Source organism: Bos javanicus, chromosome 7, assembly GCF_032452875.1.
Source record: "Bos javanicus breed banteng chromosome 7, ARS-OSU_banteng_1.0, whole genome shotgun sequence".
Taxonomy (NCBI): domain Eukaryota; kingdom Metazoa; phylum Chordata; class Mammalia; order Artiodactyla; family Bovidae; genus Bos; species Bos javanicus.
Genome location: NC_083874.1, coordinates 71137222 through 71150340, shown reverse-complemented (window position 1 = coordinate 71150340; position 13119 = coordinate 71137222). Strand labels below are relative to the sequence as shown.

Below are 13119 nucleotides of genomic sequence, written 5' to 3'. Positions count from 1 at the left end.
GTGGGGTTCAGGATTGGGAACACGTGTACACCCATGGTGGATGCATGTTGATGTATGGAAAAACCAATACAATATTGTAAAGTAAAGAAAAAGAAAGCAATGGCAAAAAACAAAACAAAAAAACAACAACAACAGTAAAAGCAGTAATATTTCCAATACACAAAACTCTCTTTCAAATCAAGAAGAGAAAACAATTCAATAAAAACAAAGGAAACCATATGGATAAGCAAATAACAAGAGTAAGTACGAGTAGCCAGTGAATTCATGAAAACATCATAAAATTCCTTTACCAAGCAAATAATGCAAATTAAGAAGCAGAAATCTATTTCAGGTCTATTAGTTTGGCAAATATATGAAAAATTTTCATACATTCTATGTGGGAGTGCAAATTTTGGGTAAAAAAAACCTGGTGTTATTTAATACAATTAAAATGATCTTAGCTTTTGCTTTTGATGTAAATACTCCACATCTAGGAATATATCCTACAGAAGTACTTGTAAACAGAACAAAGGTAAAAGTACAGAGGACTTCCCTGGTGTTCCACTGGCTAAGACTCTGCACTCCCAATGTAGGGGGCCCAGGTTTGATCGCTGGTCAGGGAACTAGATCCACCTGCCATGACAGAGTTAGCATGCTGCAATGAAGATCAAAGATCCTGTGTGTTGCAACTAAAATCCAACACAGCCAAATAAATAAATAAATCTTTAAAAAGTACAGGATACTCCAGTAATGTCCCCCCAAGATGGGAAATTACCTACATTCCAGCAATAGGGGATTGTGAAATAAACCATGAAGCATTCATGCATTGAAAAACCATACATCTATTAAAATGGTAAGCTAGGTCTACCTGAAATGAGGCTCATGACCCAGTTAAGTAGAAAAAAGCAAATTTCAGGAAAGAAAGTCTAGTATGATCTGATTTCTTGTAGAAAAACATGTGTGTGTGCACACATGTGTGCATGTATGTGTGTATGTGTCTGTGTGTATGTTCATAGGGCTTCCCAGGTGGCTCAGTGGTAAAGAATTCACCTGCCAATGTAGGAGGCGCAGCTTTGATTCCTGGGTCGGGAAGAGCCCCTGGAGGAGGGCATGGAAATCCACTCCAGGATTCTTGCCTGGAGAATTCCATGGACAGAGGAGCCTGGCAGGCTACAGCCCAATACAGTTTCGGAGTTGGACGGACATGACTGAGCACATATACACACATGTTCATAGAAAAAATCTGGGTGGAAAAAACTTCGTAACGGTTATCTTTGGAGGAAGGCTTTAGGGGAAGATTTTCACTTTTTATTTAAAATTATTTTTGCAATGAATAATCATTACTTTTGTAATTAGAAATAGGGAGAGAGGGGAGATGGGAAAAGGAGAGAGAGAAATAGAAGTTGAAAATATTAGCAAAAAAAGCTAGCCTAGGGCTAAATAACTGACTGATATTTATGCACAGTCATCACATTTCTGGGCCCCACTTCCTCATGTGTGAAACAGGGGGTTGCATTAGCACCCATGCTCCCTGTTTCTTGGATTCTCAGCTGTGTTCACCCCACTGTCAAGGTGAAAGGGAGACTAGAGGAGAAGGCAGGAATATACCTGTGGCCAGAGCGCCTTCGAGCCTGTAACAAACAGGCGGTGAAGTACTGGAGCCTGCCCTCTGAGGAGCAGATAGCTTGCTGCCTGGCCGAGATGCTCAGAGCAGTGGGATGAAAGGCTCCAGAGAGAACAGGGACCATTACTGGCCTTGGGGAATCAGGTGGTAAAACGCTGAGATGGGACCACTTAGGCCATTAGGCACCGTGCGATGCCTTTCATCCCTTCTCTGAGCAGCTGTCTGCTGACCCCCACTGCCTTCCTCTTTCTGACTCATCCCTCTGTTCTGTCCTTTGGCTGGTGGGAGTCTAATCTTATCTGCTGGTTTGCCGGGTCCAGGCTGGGACCCCTGGACAGCTCTACATCTCCTCTCCACTGGTCTGGCCTGGTTTAGGACGCACTCCTCCAGAGGGGACCACACCCGCGCGTCATGCCTCCCTTGTCACCTGCGGCCCTCAGGGTGCATGGCGCCAGCCCGCTCTATCTAGGACGTCTTGCCTTCTCACCAGAGCCCTCGCCTACCTTTCTGTATCCCGAGGGCCAGGGACATCGCGGTGTCATGAATATTGTATGATGAAATGATTAGTCTTTGCTGCTGAATACGTGCTGCTGTCCAGATTTCAGCAAATCCTCATCCTGCTCCTCAGTCCAGGTTCACAGACCTGCCATAAAATGACCCCCAAACTGCTGCCCTTTCTCACAGCTCAAAGGCTTTTCGCTGCTAGGAAACTTTGCAGATGCAAGTGCCTAGGAGACCATTTAGAGCTCAACTCAGAGATGGCCTGTAGGCCAGAGAGCTGGCTGGGCTTGCTGAGACCCTGGAAGAATGTTTTCTGAGAATTTCTGTGAAGGGACAGGATGTAGTTGTTCAGTATTTACTGTCTATGTTGTTTATATATATATGTAGCCCTGACATAAATTGGAGCCTTTCCTCCCCTTGAAAGCTAGGCAAGGTGATCTTGAATGTCCCTTTTCCATAACCCCGGGATATCTGAAATTCTCCCTCAATGTTCCTGGCTCCTGGGTGGGGCAGGGGGGATAACTTCATCCCCGTCTCTCCTGTTTCTTGGCTCTATTTCCCTAGATGCCTGCTGTGCTTATAGCGTCCGGAACCAGTGCTTATAGCACCCGGAAGCAGTGAAGAGGAAAGTCACCTGCACCAGGTATTTAAAGCAGTGCTTAGGGCTGGGCTCCCTGCCCCTCTTCTTGCTCTCTCTCACCTCAACTTCTTTCTTCCCACATTGCTTCAGGGGTTCCAAATTCTTATTGTTTTTAAGGCAATAATTTCTGTTCTCTTCTGGTAGCTTTGGCATCAGCATTTTTGAGGGCAATGAGGAAGACAGGATGTGGGTAGTGATGTGAGGAGATGGGTTTCATTTTCCACCTTCAGCTCTAATTAAGATATTTTCTTAAAGACAGTTCCTTTCCTCAAAGAACCATATTTTCAGAAAATACAATTTCTTTATCTCTTTCATGTAAATAAATGCTTCTTTCTCAATTTGATCTATGTTTTTAGGTTACTGCTTGCAGTGAGAGGGCCCCAAACTTTGCTCCACTTCACAGAGTCTTTATTGAACAACATCTCCTAGGTGTCTGGAACTGGTTGAGATTTTAATCCAGGAGATTAACACTGACTGGGAAAGCAAGGAGATTTAAGCCGGTGAGTTTAATACAACCATCATGCCCATTTTATGGATGAAGAAAACTATGGTTTAGAGCAATTAAAGATTACATAGTGGTGGAGATAGGATTCAATCCCAGGCATAATCCCAGAGCATCTGATCTTTCTGCATCTTAGTGCTGATTCCCACAGACCAGAGACTTGCTATTTCCCTGGAACATTCTTTGTGAAGGGGCCTAGAAGAAAACCAGGAGATGATGGTTACTTGCTAAAATGGAGAGGTGTTGGTGGGTGATAGTTTGGGAAAGGGTCATTAGATTTTGTGCTTCCCTGGTGGCTCAGCTGGTAAAGAATCTGTCTGCAATGCAGGAGACCTGGGTTCAATCCCTGGGTTGGGAAGATCCCTTGGAGAAGGAAATGGCTACCCACTCCAGTATTCACACTGGAGAATTCCATGGACTGTATAGTTCATGGGGTCTCAAAGAGTTGGACATGACTGAGTGACTTTCACTTCACTTCATTAGATTTTGCTACTTTCAGAGAAATTTCCTGCAAAACCAATTCATCTTTGCACATTTTGAGGAGACAAGAGCTGAAAAGACAGGGAATTGCTTCCCCTTTGTGAGTGAGGGTGTAACAGGAGTGGGGCAGGTGTGTTTCAGCGGGCAGGTGTGTTTCAGAGGGCTGGTGACCTTAGACTATTTAGTGCTTGAGTAGGGAGGTCTGATGTCCTATGCAGTGTCCTGATCACAAGGAAGGTGGAGAAGTTGGGGTGACTCTCATGATAGCTAGAAATGGACTCAATCCTTATGATGTTGCCCAAGAAGATACAGAAGATGGTGGTGATCTGAATTTAACAACAACAACAATAATAATAGCCGTTACCATCTACTGGGAGCATATGAGAGACAAGGGCTGTACTGAACCCCTACTACTACTACTACTAAGTCACTTCAGTCATGTCCGACTCTGTGCGACCCCATAGACGGCAGCCCACCAGGCTCCCCTGTCCCTGGGATTCTCCAGGCAAGAACACTGGAGTGGGTTGCCATTTCCTTCTCCAATGCATGGAAGTAAAAAGTGAAAGTGAAGTTGCTCAGTCATGTCGAACCCTCAGCGATCCCGTGGACTGCAGCCTACCAGGCTCCTCCGTCCATGGGATTTTCCAGGCAAGAGTACTGGAGTGGGGTGCCATTGTCTTCTCCAACTGAACCCCTAACATGCATTATCTCAGTACCCAAAACAACTCAGCATGGGAGGTACATTTACTGTCCCCATTTTACAAATACTGAAATTGAGGCTTAGAAGAGAAGTTACTTCTTTAGAGTCACAGAGATATTAAGTAGTAGAGCCTCTGCTGTCCTATATTTTGCCATTTGGACCTGGTGAGAAAGGCCACCAAAACACCAAGGACTAAAAGGACATTTTAAAAAGCAGAGCAGATTCCACAAGAGGATACAAGAGGGTGCAGGGGAAACAGAAGAGCTATGTTGGGGTGTGAATATATTAGTTTTCAGATGACTCATATTCCCCCGGCCAAATCCAGGAGGAACTGTAATTATTTAGAATTGAAAAGTCATTGCCTGTCAGCTCCTGGCCTTGTGAAAGTAAGCCCCAGGGACCCAAAAAGATGCGAGGTAAAGGGACATTTAACCCACAAACCCTTCCATCACCTGCAGTGCTGAGAACAAATGTGAGAGGATCGGGCCCAGGATGAACAAAAATTAATAAACAGAGATAAAAAGAAAGAGCTAAGCCAGACAATAAAAGGACAGAGAAGCTCCCTTTTCATTACCACTCCTTCTCATGTTTATGACAAGAATATGGTTGTCCTGTGCAGAATAAGACCTCCAACGTGGCCATGGACAGGCAGCAAGGACAGGGAGCCCAGGGTTCAGCTGAGGAGCTGCCTGCAGCCTCCGTGTGTGCCTCCTGGCGGTCTGGTGGCCCCAGCCTGTCTATCCAGATGGAGCTAAACCTTCCATTGGGTCACCCCAAAGGGCAGTGCACTCAAGAGTGCTGATTCCTCTGTCCCCCTCCTTTCTTGAAGGCTGGGACCAGATGTTCCACCCATAATTCTGAAAGTGCCACTGAGCCTCAACGGATCATTATTAAAAACGGCCCCCAAAGCATGTGCTCTGGCCAAGGGAAGTTCCCAGAAAAAACCTTTCTGGCAGAGTGGCATCACAGCAGATGGATGGGCGAGATCCCGGCCCTCATGCTCCCCTCCCCTCTTGTCTTCCTCCACTGCTGGTGATAGGAGAGGCTTGATGGATCTGGGATGAGGTTTTCCCAACCATAAAGGAGCAGGATGCGAGGGGAGATCGTGAAAGACACTGGTGTGTGAAGAAGTACATTTGGCAGAAGGAGCCCAGCCTTGTTCTTCGGAGGCTGCTGAAGCGCAGGAATGGGGGCAGGCCAGGGATGGCCTGTCCATCTGCTCTGAGGTCTTGCTGCTTTGGTGGAGGACAGCGTGACCTCAGAAGAGAGTTTTGACCTGGGTACCACTCCTCCACAGGGCAAATGGACCATTATTGTGCCTGGGCATTTTATTCCAGCTTCTTCTGATCTGGTTCCTTATACTGCAGGACTGTTAAAAAGAATCATCTGGTCAAACCAGCATTTGACAAGGTTCATTAGCCCTGTTTTTAGTTTTAGTTTCACTGAAAGCACAGGAGTCCTTAATGGTGTCCGTGAATTCCCAAAAAACACAAGGTCATCTGATGTGCATGTGTGCATTTTCTGTGTAGCTGCTTTAGAGCTTCCATTAGATTCTCAAAGGGGCCCACGTACCAAGAAAAGAATAAGAATAATTGGTTTAAAGGAAATCAATGTTTTGATTGGGAACCAGGTTGCACGCATGCTCTAAAGAGCATGAATAAGCTATCAGAAGTCTGGACTTTATTTCTCTAAGGACAACACAAATTAATAATGCCCAGTGTTGGTGATGATGCAGGTGAGTGGGCATTCATATCCTGATGGTGGAAATATGAATTGGGACATGCTTTCTAGAGGGCAATTGGGCAATATGACTCAGAGACCTTACAATCTGATGTATTTAGTTATCCTGAAATTACAATCCTAAGTATTTATCTTAGTGATTAAGGGCGCTGCCTCTGGAGTCATTATCTATGTCATTGTTGGCAAATTACTCAATCTCTCTAGGCCTCAGTTTCCTCACCTATGAAATGAAGGTAATATTATTTATTCATAGGACTCGTGGGAGGGTTAAATTTGATAATACAAATGAGGTACCACATCACACTGGTCAGAATGGCAATCATTAAAGAGTCTACAAGTTACAAATGCTGGAGAGAGCACAGAGAAAAGGGAAGCCTCCTACACTGTTGGTGGGCATGTAAGTTCGTGAAACCACTGTGGAAAACAGTATGAAGGTTCCTCAGCAAACCAAAAATAGAATTACCATGGACATATACCCAGACAAAACTATAACGTAATTCAAAAAGACACATGCACCGCCATGTTCATAGCAGCACAATTTACAATAGCCAAAACATGTAAACAACCTTATTGTCCTATTTACAATAGCCAAAACATGTAAACAACCTGATTGTCCATCGACAGATCAATGGATAAAGAAAATGTGGTTCTATACAATGGAATATACTTCCCTGGTGGCTCAGATGGTAAAGTGTCTGCCTACAATGCGGGAGACCTGTGTTCCCAACCCGAGATTCCTGGGTTGGGAAGATCTGGAGAAGGAAATAGCAACCCACTCCAGTATTCTTGCCTGGAAAATCCCATGGACGGAGGAGCCTGTAGGCTACAGTCCACGGGGTCTCAAAGAGTTAGACACAACTGAGCGACTTCACTTTCACTTTCATACAATGGAATACTACTCAGAGGTTTGACAGAAAACAACAAAATTCTGTAAAGCAATTCTCCTTCAATTAAGAAAATAAATTTAAAGAATGAAATAATGCCATTTCCAGCAACATGGATGCAACCATAAATTATCATACTAAGTGAAGTAAATCAGAATGAGAAAGACAAATACTATATGATATTGCTGGTATGTGGAATCTAAAACATGGCACAGATGATCCCGTCTACAGGACAGAAACAGACTCACAGACACAGAGATCAGACTTACGGTTGCCAAGCGGGAGGAGGGGGGAAGAGGGATGGCCTGGGAGTTTGGCATTAGCAGATGCAAACTAGCATATATAGAATGGATAAACAACAAGGTCCTACTGTATTGCACAGGGAACTATATCTAGTCTCCTGGGATAAAGCATCATGGAAAAGAATTTTAAAAAATATATACATATATATGTGTATAACGGAGTCACTTTGCTGTATAGCGGAGAGTGGCACAATAGCACAACATTGTAAATCAAGTATATTTCAATAAAAATCAATCAATAAATAAAGATAATACATGTAAAATGCTTAGTACAGAATCTGAGCAATAAATGCTCAATAAATGTTAGTTATTATTTAGATATAAGAATTTTATTGCCACATTATTTATCATAACTAAAATTTTGAACCAATCTCAAATATTCAATATAAGTGTTTGGTTTAATGATCCATATATCTCAACCATTAAAGATTAAATTACTGAATATGGTTGGAAAAATATGGTAATAGTAGGTTACAGAATAGCATGTATGGTATCATCCCATAGAAAAATGGCTGAGTAAATAAATAGACATCAAACATTTCAGTGGTTATGTGTGAACAATGGCATTTTATTACCTTTTTGTTTTTCTGTATCTTCTAAAAATGAACAATAAGATAAAACTACTTTGCCAACAAAGGTCCATCTAGTCAAGGCTATGGTTTTTTCAGTGGTCGTGTATGGATGTGAGTGTTGGGCTGTGAAGAAAACTGAGCACCGAAGAATTGATGCTTTTGAACTGTGGTGTTGGAGAGGACTCTTGAGAGTCCCTTGGACTGCAAGGAGATCCAACCAGTCCATTCTGCAGGAGATCAGCCCTGGGATTTCTTTGGAAGGAATGATGCTAAAGCTGAAACTCCAGTACTTTGGCCACCTCATTCTAAGAGTTGACTCATTGGAAAAGACTCTGATGCTGGGAGGGGTTGGGGGCAGGAGGAGAAGGGGACGACAGAGGATGAGATGGCTGGATGGCATCACTGCCTCGATGGATGTGAGTCTGAGTGAACTCCTGGAGTTGGTGATGGACAGGGAGGCCTGGTGTGCTGCGATTCATGGGGTCGCAAAGAGTCGGACATGACTGAGTGACTGAACTGAACTGAACTAAACTGAACTCAGTAAAAGTTACTTATATAAAAAATAAAAACAGATGACTAATCTTAGTTGAGAAATGGCCTTGAGTAATTATTTCTGTGAAGGTTCCTTTCTTTGTGTCTAAAATGAGAGCTGTAGCTCTTTCTTCCTGAGAAACCGGGAAACCCAAATGAATGGGTGGGGTGAATGTGCTTTGTGAAGGGTGATACCTGACATGCACAGAAAGGCAGGGGTTCTTAACCAGAATAGCTTTCCCAAAATAATCTTCGTTGTCATGCAGGAGGCCCCCAGAGACCCAGTTGTCTGGACTCTGACAACCTGCCTCCAGCTCTAAAGTCCTGTTATGATTAACTCTGGGGAACTTGGTATGGATTGAGGATGAAAGGCACAGCGACTTTTAGCTACGAAAATTGGTCTGCAGTCAGGATCCCAAGTTTAATCTCTGTGAAACGGATGGGCAAGTGTGGCCATGCTTACTAATTAGGCGGCAGCAATGTAATTGATCAAATCAATTCCCTTCATGACGCAAAGCCAAAGAACCTAGGGACAGCTTGAGCTTGGAGTTTCCAGAAAGCCAGAGAACATGAATTGCTCTGCCAGAGATGTTAACGCGGTTAATTTAGATTGTTTGTAAATTGCTGGCTCCCTTCTCAATAACAGACACACTATGGCCCCTATGTTCCTCTAGTGGCCAGGCTCTGAGTTGGGGGATTTAAATTGTGCTCATTCATTCTTTTCCTGGATTTACAGCAAGCATTAAACTTCATCAGGCTTAAAGAGCCCTTGTTTTCTGGAAGAAAGCAAAGTTATAGCCAGGTTTTCCATTTCATTTACAAGTTGTTGTTGTTGCCTCACCGTTAATTTCAAACTCAATGCATTAAAAAATGTAAATGGGAAACCATTAGAAGAAATGTGGTTTATTTCAGGAACAACATTTTCAATTTATTAAGTACAGATCAGAGGAAAAAAAAAATGAGAGAGGCTGCTTTGGTTGAGTGAAATGAGCATGGGATGTGGAGGCAGACAGAGGTGGTTCCAAGTCTGGTCAGTATGAGTCCTGAGAACTTGGCTCAATTATTTCGCCTTTAGCCTCAGTTTTAGGCTTCCCTGGTGGTTCAGAGGATAAAGAATCCACTGCAATGTGGGCGACCTGGGTTCAATCCCCGGGTTGGGAAGATCCCTTGGAGAAAGGCATGGCAACCCACTCCAGTATTCTTTCCTGGAGAATTTGATGGACAGAGGAGCCTGGTGGGCTACAGTCCATGGGGTCGCTAAGAGTTGACACGACTGAGCGCCTAAGCATAGCACAGCACAGACTCAGTTTTCTTAGTTATTCAATGGAGAGAATGACTCCATCCTCAAAGGGTGGTGAAGGTTAAATAAGAAAACATACTCCAACACCTAGTTCAGTGCCAGAGACATAATAAGTGTTCAGTAAATATTGGTTCTCTGCCAGTGTCTTGTCCCCTGAACAAACCCTGGAAATCATGGCTTTGTTCTATTACAGACTCATGTATCCCAGTCCTATCGTCTGTGCTGTTAGATTTCCAGACTGTTCTAGACAATGGTAACTTGCAATCTTAACAGAATTTGGACATGTGATTCTCAAGAGGGGGGCCTAACAAATCTGGGAATGGGAGTTTATGTCAGGTTTGAAAAAAGCACATTCAACATTATATTAGAATTTTTATTTATATGAAAATACTGTTGTTTTCATACTACCCATCACAGAATGCAAGGCTCAAATCTCTTGGTTGGCTGTGTAAGAGAATCTCTGATGGCAGAGGGCATGCAACTTTCGGTTTGGAGAAAGGGGTCATAGGTTAGGCAAGACTGAGAAAATTGATTTACAGAATGTCATTCTGGAAAAACATACTTGGAATGCCAGAGACTGACAGGACGGGGAGTTTTGGGGTGTGGAAAATTTTTTCTTTCTTGGTCTGGGTGCTGCTTACAGTGATGTGTTCACTTTATGAAAACCAACAGGGCCCTGTCCTTATGATTGGTGTGCTCTTCTGTACGTATGTCACACTTCAATAAAAAGTGTAAAGAAAAACAAGTGGTATATACTTCGCACACATTTAGTATGAGATGGGACAAGGCCTAAAGATGTCTCAAGTCAATTTAGTATGGAAGGAAGGGTCCTCTGTAAATCCTACATCACGTTTATTTTTCCTGGATGGTTTCGCTTTTTATATATAAAAACAGAGCACAGTCCCAAGCCACCATCACCTCTCTCCTGGACCACTTTTTAAACTGCCTCCCAAAAGTGTCCTTCCTGCTTCCACTCTTGAGTCTCTAAAATCAATTCTCCATTTATGCACAGAGGTATTTAAAAAACATAAATCAGACGATATTATTTTCTGTGAAACCTTCCAATGATTTTTTTACTATACTCAGAGAAAACTAAACTCTTTATCATGACCAGGAAGATCATACAATATGTCCATGCTGTCTTTCAACCTGACATCCTTTGTCACCTCTCTCCTCTTTCTCTTCACTCTAGCACTCTGGCTGCCACTTTCTTGTACCCTTCTAGTCCACCACTTCATTTTATTTCCTCTCTAAGAGTTACAGTGACTGGACATATTGTTCACTTACATACGGAGCATTTGTCCAGACCCACTCCCCAAGAATGATGGCTTCAGGAAAGTGGAGGCTTTGCCTGTCTCATTAGAGCTGCACTGCCTGGAAGAGATTTTGACACGAAGTAGGTACTTAACATGTGAGCTGACTGTGTGATTTTTATAAGCTTCTCAGTCTCTGAACCTCAATATGTCCTTCCTTCCTGCCTTTACAGACATCTGTAAAATTAGGTTATAATAAGCCTCTCTTCTCCTCTCTAGGGTTGTTGTGGAGACTGGAGGAAATAATGTATGTAAGGCACTCAGCACAGGGCCCGGCACATTGTACAAATGGTGGCTGTGCTGCCTGGTGCTAACAGCAGGGTCTTGTTAAGCTGACACCTACTAGAGGGCTCTGATTCATTTATCATGAGCAAGCAGTCATCTTTTATTAGGGGCACTTTGACAAAATTGTAACACGGTATGTCGAGGGACCAGGTTTCCCAACATCAGCCTGATGTTTCTTTGGCTGTTTGCCATTCTCTACATGTTAATCAATTATTGACTGATTAACAGAGACCTTGTGCTGCGATCATCCTTCAAAAGGCAGGGCAGATGAAATTTGTATCTAGAAGAATGAGCAGCCTGCGGGACACTGTGCCAGGGTCAGATGTAAGAAATGAAAACACAGGAGCAGGAGACTCCAGCCAGGAGATGTTGGCCGGTGAGAAAGCAGATTGCCAAGGCTCTCCGCTAACAAATGGGATCATTTATTCTTGGGACATTCTGAATAAACTGGTATCTTTAGAAATGTTTTGTCAAAAAAAGGAAAGGCTGCTTGAAAGGTTCAGAGGAAACAGAACTTGTCTATTTTAAGAAGTTCCCAAAGGTAAACGTGCTTTCTGTAAGATGATGATGTAAATAAATGGGCACATCTTGAGTAAAGATCCTCATTGAATGATAAAGAGCTACTGATCTGAAAGGAAGAGAACACACAGAAAAATAAAACTGGAGAATGAGAGTCAGAGAAAGTGAGAGAGAATGAAGGAAAATGGGAGCCAACTCTGGTCGTAAGTCAGTCACTCAGTAATAACATACTGATTGGAAGAGAATCACCATGGCATTTTAGCTACATAATGAGAAAGTATTCCTTTGTATTCTTTCTCATTTTACCTTTTTCCCTTGTGATTTGGGGAAGAAAAGATTGGGAAAAAAATTCAGAAAAATCGAATGAAAAGGATCTCTCTTCCCAAACTGTGGGGGGAAAAAAAAATCCCCTAAATAGGGTCACATGCAGTGTTCTCAACCATCTCAGAAGAGGCACAGGCTACAGGAAGCATGAAAGAATCTCAGGGTTTCACCGAGATAGACCTCTTAGTGAGAGGTGGTGACAGTGACACAGAGAGGAACTCACCCAGCTAACAAATCTAATCAGGTTGGAGTGCGGGTCCTTCAGGTCTGGGGCTTCCTCAGCAAGGAAACCAGAGGAAGGAGCCCCACAGGAGAATTTCCAGCCCTAGAGAGTTCAGGGGTAGGCAAAGTTGAAGTGTTGTACACAGCAGCTTCCCACGAGTTATTTCACACGTGGTAGTGTATATATGGTCAGTGCTAATCTCCCAATTCACTCCACCGTCCCCTTCCCCCAGTGGGCCCTCATGTCTGCTCTCTACTTCTGTGTCTCTCGTCCTGCCCTGCAAATATGTTTATCAGGGGGCTCAGCTCAGTGCTCTGTGATGACCTAGATAGGTGGGATGGGGGGAGCATGGAAGGGAGACCCAGGAGGGAGGGGATATATGTATACAGATAACTGATTCACTTCATTGTATAGCAGAAACAACATTGTAAAGCAATTATACTCCAATTTAAAGAAAAAAAAAGTAGTTTGCTTTACCTGGGAGAATATAAGAGGTTAATTAACAAACTATCTGATTACACTTAGGTAGTTTATTTCTTTGAAGCAAGCTCTTTGTTGTATTTCTCTTTATTCCTATAGGGATGATCTAATTTATGCTTTTATTTTAATAAAGAGAGCTTTAAAAATCATTAATTACACACACAAATGAGCACTTTTTCTTTGTAAAAATTAAGAACCTATCTTTGACAACTGCCCTCGA

The 13119-nt window shown here is 43.1% G+C and overlaps 1 protein-coding gene across 1 annotated transcript in view; it reads right to left on the bottom strand.

The window, feature by feature from the left end:
* ADRA1B (adrenoceptor alpha 1B) overlaps nt 1-13119 on the bottom strand; it is a 61823-nt gene that overhangs the window by 18544 nt on the left and 30160 nt on the right. The window lies entirely within an intron of this gene.